This window comes from Hippopotamus amphibius, chromosome X (assembly GCF_030028045.1).
Source record: "Hippopotamus amphibius kiboko isolate mHipAmp2 chromosome X, mHipAmp2.hap2, whole genome shotgun sequence".
NCBI lineage: Eukaryota > Metazoa > Chordata > Mammalia > Artiodactyla > Hippopotamidae > Hippopotamus > Hippopotamus amphibius.
Window position 1 is genome coordinate 38599578 of NC_080203.1, and position 9581 is coordinate 38609158.

Below are 9581 nucleotides of genomic sequence, written 5' to 3' on the forward strand. Positions count from 1 at the left end.
TTGCCAGCTCTATTGTAGTAGCCTCCTAACTGGTCTGCCTAACTCCCCTCCCAACTGGTCATCCACTCACATGACCTTCAGTCAATTCTCTACAAAGCAGAGTGATGATTAAAAAATATAGATCATGTTCCTCTCCTGCCCGAAAAACTTTAATGCCTCCCCATCTAAGAATAAAATCCAAACTGCTTACCAGAGCCTACAAGGCCCCTGTTTATATCTCCCACCACTTCCCCCCTTACTCACTGTGCTCTAGACATGTTGGTTTTCTTTTTGTTCCTCCAAAGCACTGAACTCATTCCTGCCTCAGGGCCTTTTCACTAAGTATTCATTCCACCCGGAATGCTCTTTTCTCAAACTTTCACAGGGTTTGCTTCCTTCCTTAATTAGCCCCCTGCTCAAATGTCACCTTCTCAGAGAGGCCTTCTATGATCATGTCATCTAAAATAGGCGCTCCCCTGCCCCTTCCAAGCAAAAGTCACTTTTTATAGCCTTACTCTGATTTTTCTTTTCTCTCTGGCACCTATCACTCCTTGATATTATATTTTACATTTAGTTGTCTATGCATTTGTTGTTTGTTTCCCCTATAGTGGCAGCTATGTAAATGCTCTTCTCAGAGTTTCTTCCAGAGAACCTCTTGTAGGAAGCATAACTGGCAGCCTTAGCTTACATCCTTCTGGATACACCATTGCATTGGCACCAAATCCATGCTTCTCCCAGGCTGCTTCTAGCCAATGTTTGAGTATGACAGGTATCCTAGAGCTGGCCCAGTCCTTAGGGATGCAGGACTCCTCTATTGAGTAACTTTGGCTTCGAGATTCTCCATTGACCTTGCTAAAACTTTCTTAAAATGGTGCTACAGTCTGAGTCTTTCTACCCAAGCCTCCTTTCCTTCTCTCTTTCTACAAAGGTTAGAGCTGCATTAAGGTCTGAAGACTCTGCCTGATTACTCCTGCTCCTTCCCTTTTATCCCTCATAGGCATTTCCCCCAATACATATCTTATACATCTAAACCCACCTTGGCATCTGCTCTTTGAAAGACCCAAACTGACCCACATGTCATGTGCCTCAGTGAAGGATCATGGACATACTCATGGGACCACTGGACCAACAGAGGCCTGGAAGTTGGACAAGGCTCCTGAAGGTAGGGACCTCAGTGTCTAGAGGCAATGGTGTAATAAGGCAGTAGCAGTGGATGCTGTTTCGTGTCAAAAAGGCAAATGGAACCACTTACCTGCAATACATACTAGGCCAGAAACCAGATCAGACCAGCCATCCTGCAGCAAACCCCAGCAGAGGCAAGCAGAGAGGGACAGCACTGAGAATTGGCTATCCATCCTCCAGTTTCTAAGAGGATATGTAAACTTTCTTCTATACCATCTATATTCCACTGGGGTGAGGGTTCCTGAACAAGTTTAGACCAGTTACAGTAATAAAGAAGCCATATTGTTTGTACACCCACGTGTAGTGTATAAATCATTTACCACACAGAAGAGAGAACATTAACATCTTTAGTTTTAACTAAACCATTCCAACCCTCTTTCTGGTCTCTGGGTCAACAATCAAGCCAATGAATTGAAACAGATGAGTGGAAAGATCTGGCTTTAGCTTTCTCTTTGCTTTTTACTAGCTTTATGGGCCAGGAAAACTCACTAGCCTCTCAAAGCTTGTTTCCTCATCCATACAATAGGATAAGCTATTTCCAGTGCAGATCACATGATTATGGTGAGGACAAATCACATATTTAAAAACCCGTATGTGAATTTATTTTGTTAATTTTATAAAATATACAAATATAAGGTTGTTTACAAAGATCCATTACAGCCTGAGAATGCTGAGCCGTTCTTCAGACTGCTTGTTTTGTTCTGTGTACATTTTATATAACGATGCCCTCTGCTGTCCTCTTGTATATCTATATTTCAGACCATGTGAGAGACGTAGCATAAATCATCATTCTATCCAAGACTATTATAGTGCGAATGATACATGAAGATCAGTTAATTTCATTTTAAAGGTGAGAGCAAAAGCACAGACATAAAGGTGAAGTGCCTACAGTCAGTCAAGCCAGAACCAGAACCCAGACTTCTAGACTCCAAGTTCAGTGCTCTTAAGTCAGAATGGCAATATAGAAGCATAGAAACACTATAGAATTTGAATTGAGTGTCCAAATAGACTTTATTATTTTGCCCCGAAACTTTTTCTTCCTCCTAAATTCATTAGCAACGTTAAAAGAGTTATTAGTGGCATCTACCCAGTCAACCAAGACAGAAATCTCAAAGTCAGTTTTAATTCTGTCTTCTCCTTTACCTATCACATAAAATACAGTATATAGGTTCATTAATTCTACCTTCTAAATATATCTCACCCTCTTCTCTACTTGGACCACCTTCATTTAAGCCTCCATCTTTTTACCCTGTGTTTTTTCTTGGTTTTCTTTTCTTTTCTTTTTTTTTTTTTGGTCAAATGTTTTATTGAGTGTAGACATCTGGAATACTGTAAAACATGCATTATCTGTAGATTCAAAATGGAGCAAGCCACACTGTCCTCACAGTCAAATGTGTCAAGCTTTGCATACATGATGGAGATTAATGAAGTATCATGAGAGTAATATGGTTCCTGAAAAGCTTCTACAGTTTGGTGTAGGGTCTTAATCATGTGAAAAGCAAAGCTGTGCACATTTAGTGAACTTGCATTTCTTTGGAGATACACAGTATTTTCGTTTTAAAACAAATAAAAATAATTCTGTTTGTAGAAGATTCCCATCCCCCCAACTTTATTTGCCCTTTCAGTTTTCAGAAATTTTAAAAGAAAAGTATATGCCTTTTGGAAGTTATGCGTTTATCTAAGCAATAACTAAAATTTATTTCTTCTTCAGTTGCTGAGGTGTATTAAATTTGAAGAAGGTGATATCTCCATCTTCAACAATATAATTTCTGCCTTGTAGTCTGTACTTTCCAGCAGCCTTGATCGCATTTTCAGAACCTTCCTCTTTAAAAATCTTTGTATTTCATTCATATGTACTTCAGCCATAATGAATCCTTTTTCAAAGTCTCTGTGAATCTTTCCTGCAGCTTGAGGAGGCTTCGTCCCTTTCCAGATGGTCCATGCACACACTTCATCTGGGTACTGCAGTGGAATAGTTCTCTAGTTGGAGTGCTGCAAACCCAGCCTTAATGATCTTTGGCAAAGTGCTTTGTGTCATGTTCGCTTCCAGATACTGTACTTCTGTCTCTCCTCAGCACTCAATTCTTGCAAGGCCCCACTAAAAGGAATGACCAAGTCACCTCGGTCATACTTGTCCACCCACTCTTTAATTTTTAACAACCATTTGTTTTTCTTTCTAATGTAGTCCTTTTCAGAAAGATTAACCAAGTAGACCATTGGTTTTGAAGTCAGAAATAAGTGTTTATTTCAACACTGCAGTCTGTTTGTCATTCCAATCATGACAGAAGCAAACAGGTTTCTTTTGATCTATAACCCAGGATCTGACTTTGCACACTATGTCATATTCAAGTCTTAGTTTTTTATCTCCTCCTCTCACAGCCACTTTTTCTAGTTTATCTGTAATGGGCCCAATCATTTCCTCATCTTTAAGCTGAAGCTCTTCATGTATTATTTCTATATCTCGAATAGGATCTACACTTCCTTCAACATGCGTGATATCATCATCTTCAAAAGCACGTGTTAGGTGAAAGATTCCATCACAGGCACTAACATGAGATAAAAAGGCATTTCCCAGGCCTTGCCCATTGTGAGCTCCTTTCCCAAGGCCGGCAATACCCACTACATTTAGAAAAGCAGGAATTTTGCTTGCTGGTTTGTGGTACTGACAAAGAAAGTCAAACTTTTCTTCTGACACGGGTACTCTGCTCTCATTAGGATCAACAGTGCAGAATGGGAAGTTTTCCACTGAAGTTTGACTATTGGTTAATACATTGAAGATGGTAAATTTCCCAACATTTGGCAATGCAACAATACCAGTTTTCAAGGAGGTTCCAAATCTTCCAATGATTGGGGGTGGTTTAATTCCATCACTTCCCTTTTTGGGGGGCATCGTGCTCAGGGAGGGCGATGACCTGGGGTCCCAGCGGCAGCGGGAGTCAGGTCCTGCCGGCAGTGGGAGGCAGGAGGAAGGAGGAGAGAGCGCAGGATCCGCCCCTCCGCAGAGCAGCACCGCGAGTCTGCTGTGGCTACCGTGGGTTATTTCAATAGCCTACTAAGTGTTTTAGCAGCCTGCAGTTTTGCTTACCCTTCATTCATTCGTTCATTCATTCAATACAATTCTTGCTTAAATCCTTACAGTGTTCCAGGAAATATGCTAGATGTGGAGCATTAAAAGAGAAGCAGACATAGTCTGTGCTCTCAAGGAACCCAAAATCTAGTAGAGAGATAAATATGTAAACAAATGTGGAATTCTGGTTCTTTCAAAACATCAACAAAACAACCCAGCGATGAAACAAAGCTGAGTTTATTCTCTCCATGTAAGGGGGAGCACTAGCTCAGCAGAGACTTAGTAGCATCTATAAATGGTGAAGGTGAAGTCAGGATATTTATGAGACTGTGAAGTCTTGTTTAAAGTGGGTCTTTCAATAGGGAGGGGACTTGGTTATGATTAGGTAAGGATCACAATGCAGTCATTTAAGATTGATGGACCTAGTAGGTGAGGATTTTGAGGAGAGGGGTTCAAAGAGTTTTGGGGTGAAAACTATTGGTTGATGATTTCCGTTGAGGAGTTAATGGTCCTCTGAGTAAGTTTCTAGAATGTACAATAAAGTTCATTTGAAACTTTTACCTTTCTAGACAAGAATTTCCTGGAATAGTAAAGTTATGTTGATGAAGACAATAGAATAGTAAAGGCAAATGATGTAGACAATAAACTGTGTGGTGGTAGGTGGTTTCACTTCTCATAAAGAAGTACAACAAAGCATTATAGATACATGTATGGGATACTGAGGGAGCATGGAGGAGGGAGTGCTCAATGAACCCCGGAGTCAGAGTGGGGAAGAATTAGAAAAGGTTTTACAGACTTTCTCTCTTAAAAGGTGAATAGTATTCTATTTATGGATATACCACATTTTGTAAATCCATTCATCAGTTGATAGACATTTGAGTTGTTTCCACTTTTTGGCTATTATGAATAATGCCACTAAGACCATTCATGTATACATTGTTTTGGTGAACATTTATTTTCATTCTCTTGGGTATATACCTAGGATTGGCATTGCTGGGTCATATGATAACTCTATGTTTAACTTTTTGAGAAACTACCCAAACTGTTTTTCAAAGAGGCTGCACCTTTTTTAATTTCTACCAGCAATGTATGAGTGTTCAAATTTCTTCTCATGCTTGCCAACACTATTTTCCATGGTTTTTTTCTTTTTTAAATTCTAGCTCTCCTAGTGGTATAAATTGGTATTACATTGTAGTTTTGTATTTCCCTAGTAACTAGTGATGTTACTAGGAAACCTCTTTTCATGTGCTTCTTGGCCATTTTTATATCTTTTTTGGAGAAATATCTTTTCAAATCCTTTGGCCATTGGGTTTTAATTGTATTACCTGTCTTTTAATTGTTGTGTTGTAAACATTGATTACTTTGGATATTTGCCCAGTTTGCAAATATTTTTTCCCATATCCTTGGTTGTCTTTTCATTTTCTTGATGGTATCTTTTGAAACACAAAATGTTAAATTTTTTTATTGAGGTGAAAGTCACATACCATAAAATTAACCATTTTAAAATGAACACAATTCAATAACAGTTGGTGCATTTAAACTGTTATGCAACCATCACCTTTATCTACTTCCAAAACATTTTCATCATCACCCCCTCAAAACCCCTGTACCTATTAAGAAGTTGTTCCCCATTCCTCATTCCCCCTCACCAATTCCCCCTCACTGTCAACCACCAATCTATGCTCTGTCTCTATGGATTTACCTACTCTGACTTTTTCATATAAATGGAATCATGCAATATGTGACCTTTTGTGTCTGGCTTCTTTCACTTACTATAATGTGTTCGAGTTTCTTCCATGTTGTAGCATGTATCAGTACTTCTTTCCTTTAGATGGCTGAATAATTTGGGGAGTGTGAGTCCTCCAATTTTGTTCTTTTTCAAGATTATTTTGGCTATTCGGGGCCCCTTGCAATTCCATATTAATTTGAAGATTTACTTTTCCATTTCTACAAAAAAAAAAGGCCATTGAAATTTTGATACAGATTGCATTGAATCTGTAGATTTTGGGGGTAGTACTGCCATCTTAACAATATTGTCTCCTAATCCAGGGGTCCCCAATCCCCAGGCCGTGGACTGGTAGCAGTCCACAGCCTGTTAGGAACCGGGCCACAAAGCAGGAGGTGAGTGGCAGGCGAGCGAAGCTTCGTCTGCGGCTCCGCATTGCTCTCATTACTGCCTGAACTATTGCTCACATTACCACCCGAATCATTCCTCGCCCCCCAGCCCCCCGCCCCCATCTGTGGAAAAATTGTCTTCCACAAAACCAGTCCCTGGTGTCAAAAAGGTTGGGGAGCACTGTCCTAATCCATACAAATGAGATATCTTTCCATTTTGTTAGATCTCCTTCAATATCTTCCAGAAATATTTTGTAGTTTTCAATATAAAAGTCTTTTACCTCCTTGGTTAAATTTATTCCTAAGTATTTCATTCTTTTGTATGTTATTATAAATAGAACTGTTTTTCCTAACTTGCGTTTTAGATTTTTCATTGCCATTGTGTAGAAACTCAACTAATTTTTTGCTTGTTGTTTTTGTACCCTGTTACTTTGGTGAATACGTTTATTGCCTCTAGTAGTTTGTATGTGTGTGCATGTGTGTGTATGTGTGTGTGTGTGTACTCTTTTGAATGTTATACGTATATAAAACATAATATATATTGTCATCTGCAATAGAGATACTTTTACTTTTTTCTTTCCAATTTGGATGACTTTTGTTTCTTTTGTTGCCTAATTGATCCAACTAAAGCTTCTAGTATACTCAACATTTTAAATAGCAGTAATGAAAGCAGTAATCCTTGTATTGTTTCTGATCTTACGGAAATATTTTTAGTCTTTCATCACTGAATATGGTGCTAGCTGTGAGTTTTTCATAAATGCTCATTATCATGCTAAGGAAGTTCCCTTCTATTCTTATTTTGTTGAAAGTTTTTATCAAGAGAATGTGATTGGATTCCATCAATTACTTTTTCTGCCTTAATTAAAATCATGTAGTTTTATTTCTCTCTTCTGTTAATGAAATGTATTACATTGATTAGTTTTCTTATGTAAACCACCCTTGTGTTCCTGGGATAAATCTCACTTATTCTGGACTTTTAATATGATGATAGATTTGGTTTGCAAGTATTTTGTTGAGAATGCTTGAACCTGTATTCATATAGCATATTTGCCTGTAGTTCTCTTGTGATGCCTTTACCTGACTTTGATATCAGGGGAAAACTGTCCTCATAGAATGAATTTGGAAGTGTGCCTGCTTCTTCTGTTTTTTTGGAAGAGTTTGAGAAGGATTCGTGTTCATTCTACTTTAACTGTTTGGTAGAATTCACCAGTGAAGCCATCTGGTCCTGGAATTTTCTTTGTTGAGACATTTTAAAAAAATTATTGATTCAATCTTTCTGATTGCTGTATGTATGTACAGATTTTCCATTTATTCTTGAGTCACTTTGGTAATTTGATTCTAAGAATTTGTCCATTTTATCCAGGTTATCTAATTTGTTGGCATACAAAAAGTTTTAAATTTTAAGTTCAATTTTTCTTCATTTTCTTTTGTCACACTTTTATCACCATATCTACAAAATCATTGCCTAACTCAGGGTAATGAAGATTTATTCCTATGTTTTCTTCTAAGACGTTTATAGTTTTAGCCCCTACATTTAGGTCTGTGATTCATTTTGAGTTAATTTTTGTTTATGGTGTGAGATACGGGTTGAAGTTTATTTACTTCTGCATTGTTCCTGCACCAGATTTGAAACCAATAAGATTTTGACATCCATAAGCCTTGTGTCCATCAGTCCCCCAAACTTCGTGTAGACTTTAAGCATCAGGATAAGGGTGTTGCAGAGAGTTTTATTTTGGTATCATATTGAAGGAGCAGGAAGTGCAGCATTCTGAGAAAGGCCCTGCTTTTTGGGCAATTCAGAACAAGGCAGGACATATTGACATCTCCCTAAATGACGGTGAAGAAGGCTGGCACTTGTCTTCATGGCAGGCATTTAGAATGGTCATAAAGCTCTCCAGCTGCCTGATACTCATCTAACATGCAACCCACGGGTTGGGTTGAAGCTTTGGCTGCTCGTGGCCCGAAGCACAAATCTTTTTCTTCTTTTCCTTCTCATTCTCTCAGGACTCTCCTCTCTGTTTCCCAAAGTGGCTGCAAGTGACCTGAGAGGTCAACTATGATTCTGTTGGTGGTGGTAGTAGTAGTAGTGGCATTAGCAGCAGCAGCAGAGAATGAGAAGAGATGGGGAGAAATAAAGAAGATGGACTTGGCGGGAGGTGAGGAGGAGGGAGGAAAGGAAAACTGGAAAGTGGCTAGGAATGAGCGAGAAGGGCGTCCAGAAACCCAGCAGTGAGGCTTTAGCATTCGCAGAGAGGAGAGACAGAGGAACTTCAGTAGTGCAACAGCTGGCTATGACAAGACAATATTCAACTTGGAGAAAAGTCACAGGGGCAGGGCAAAGAAGAGAGAACGCTCGGGTACTTTAATAGAGAGGAAACAAACAAGGAAATTCCCATTTCCCTCCAGAGGAAATTTAAGAAGTATGAACATAGGTGAGAAACATTGCTCACACGCTCTTGGTGCCTAATCTCTATCTCGTAGGCTGGCTAAAAGACCAGAGCCACTCTGATACCTTGGTTCAGTATAAAGGCTGAAATATGTGAAATTTCCCCCTGCCTAGAGAACATGTGCAGGCTATTAGGAATTGTGACAGGCCTGTGGAGGAGATAATTGGAAAAAGAGGATATGTTTCAATTGCCTTAATGAAATTGCACTCTTGGGGGCAGTGTGGTAGAGTTTAAAGATCATAAGCTTTGTAGGAGACAGACATGAGTCCAAATCTTGCTTCTGCTGCTTTACTCATGATGCCTTTGGACAAGTTACTTTACCTCTCTGAGCCCTGATTTTTCTCTCTCCAAAATGTAGATTATAGAGTTCTTGTGAGAACTAAATGAGAGAACATCAGCAAAGCACCTAGCACAGTGTCTGGGTCGTGTACTACCAGGTGCTCAGTATGAGCCAGTTCCTTCCCCAGTCTCTTGTCATTGCATTCTAGGCACAAACTGGAATGGTCTCCTGTTGCTAAAGGCTTCGACTCAATAATCCTACTTCTGATATTTCATTACAAGGAAATTCCCCAGAAGAACAGAAAACATTTTGTGGTCAAGGATGTTCACTGTGTTTGTTAATAGTAAAAAACAAAACAAACAAACAAAAAACAAAGCAAAACAAAACAAATAAAACATCCCAAATGTCTAACAGTAAGAGAATGCTATTTATTAAAAATGATATCCGTGAAGACTTTTAACAGCGTAGTGAAGTGTTTACATTATAGTATTAATGTAATAAAATTTATATA

General features: G+C 38.9%; 1 pseudogene; it reads right to left on the reverse strand.

Moving 5' to 3' along the window:
• Nucleotides 1–2857: 2857 nt before the first annotated feature.
• On the reverse strand, nt 2858–4051 carry LOC130842263 (obg-like ATPase 1; annotated as a pseudogene).
• Nucleotides 4052–9581: the final 5530 nt, after the last annotated feature.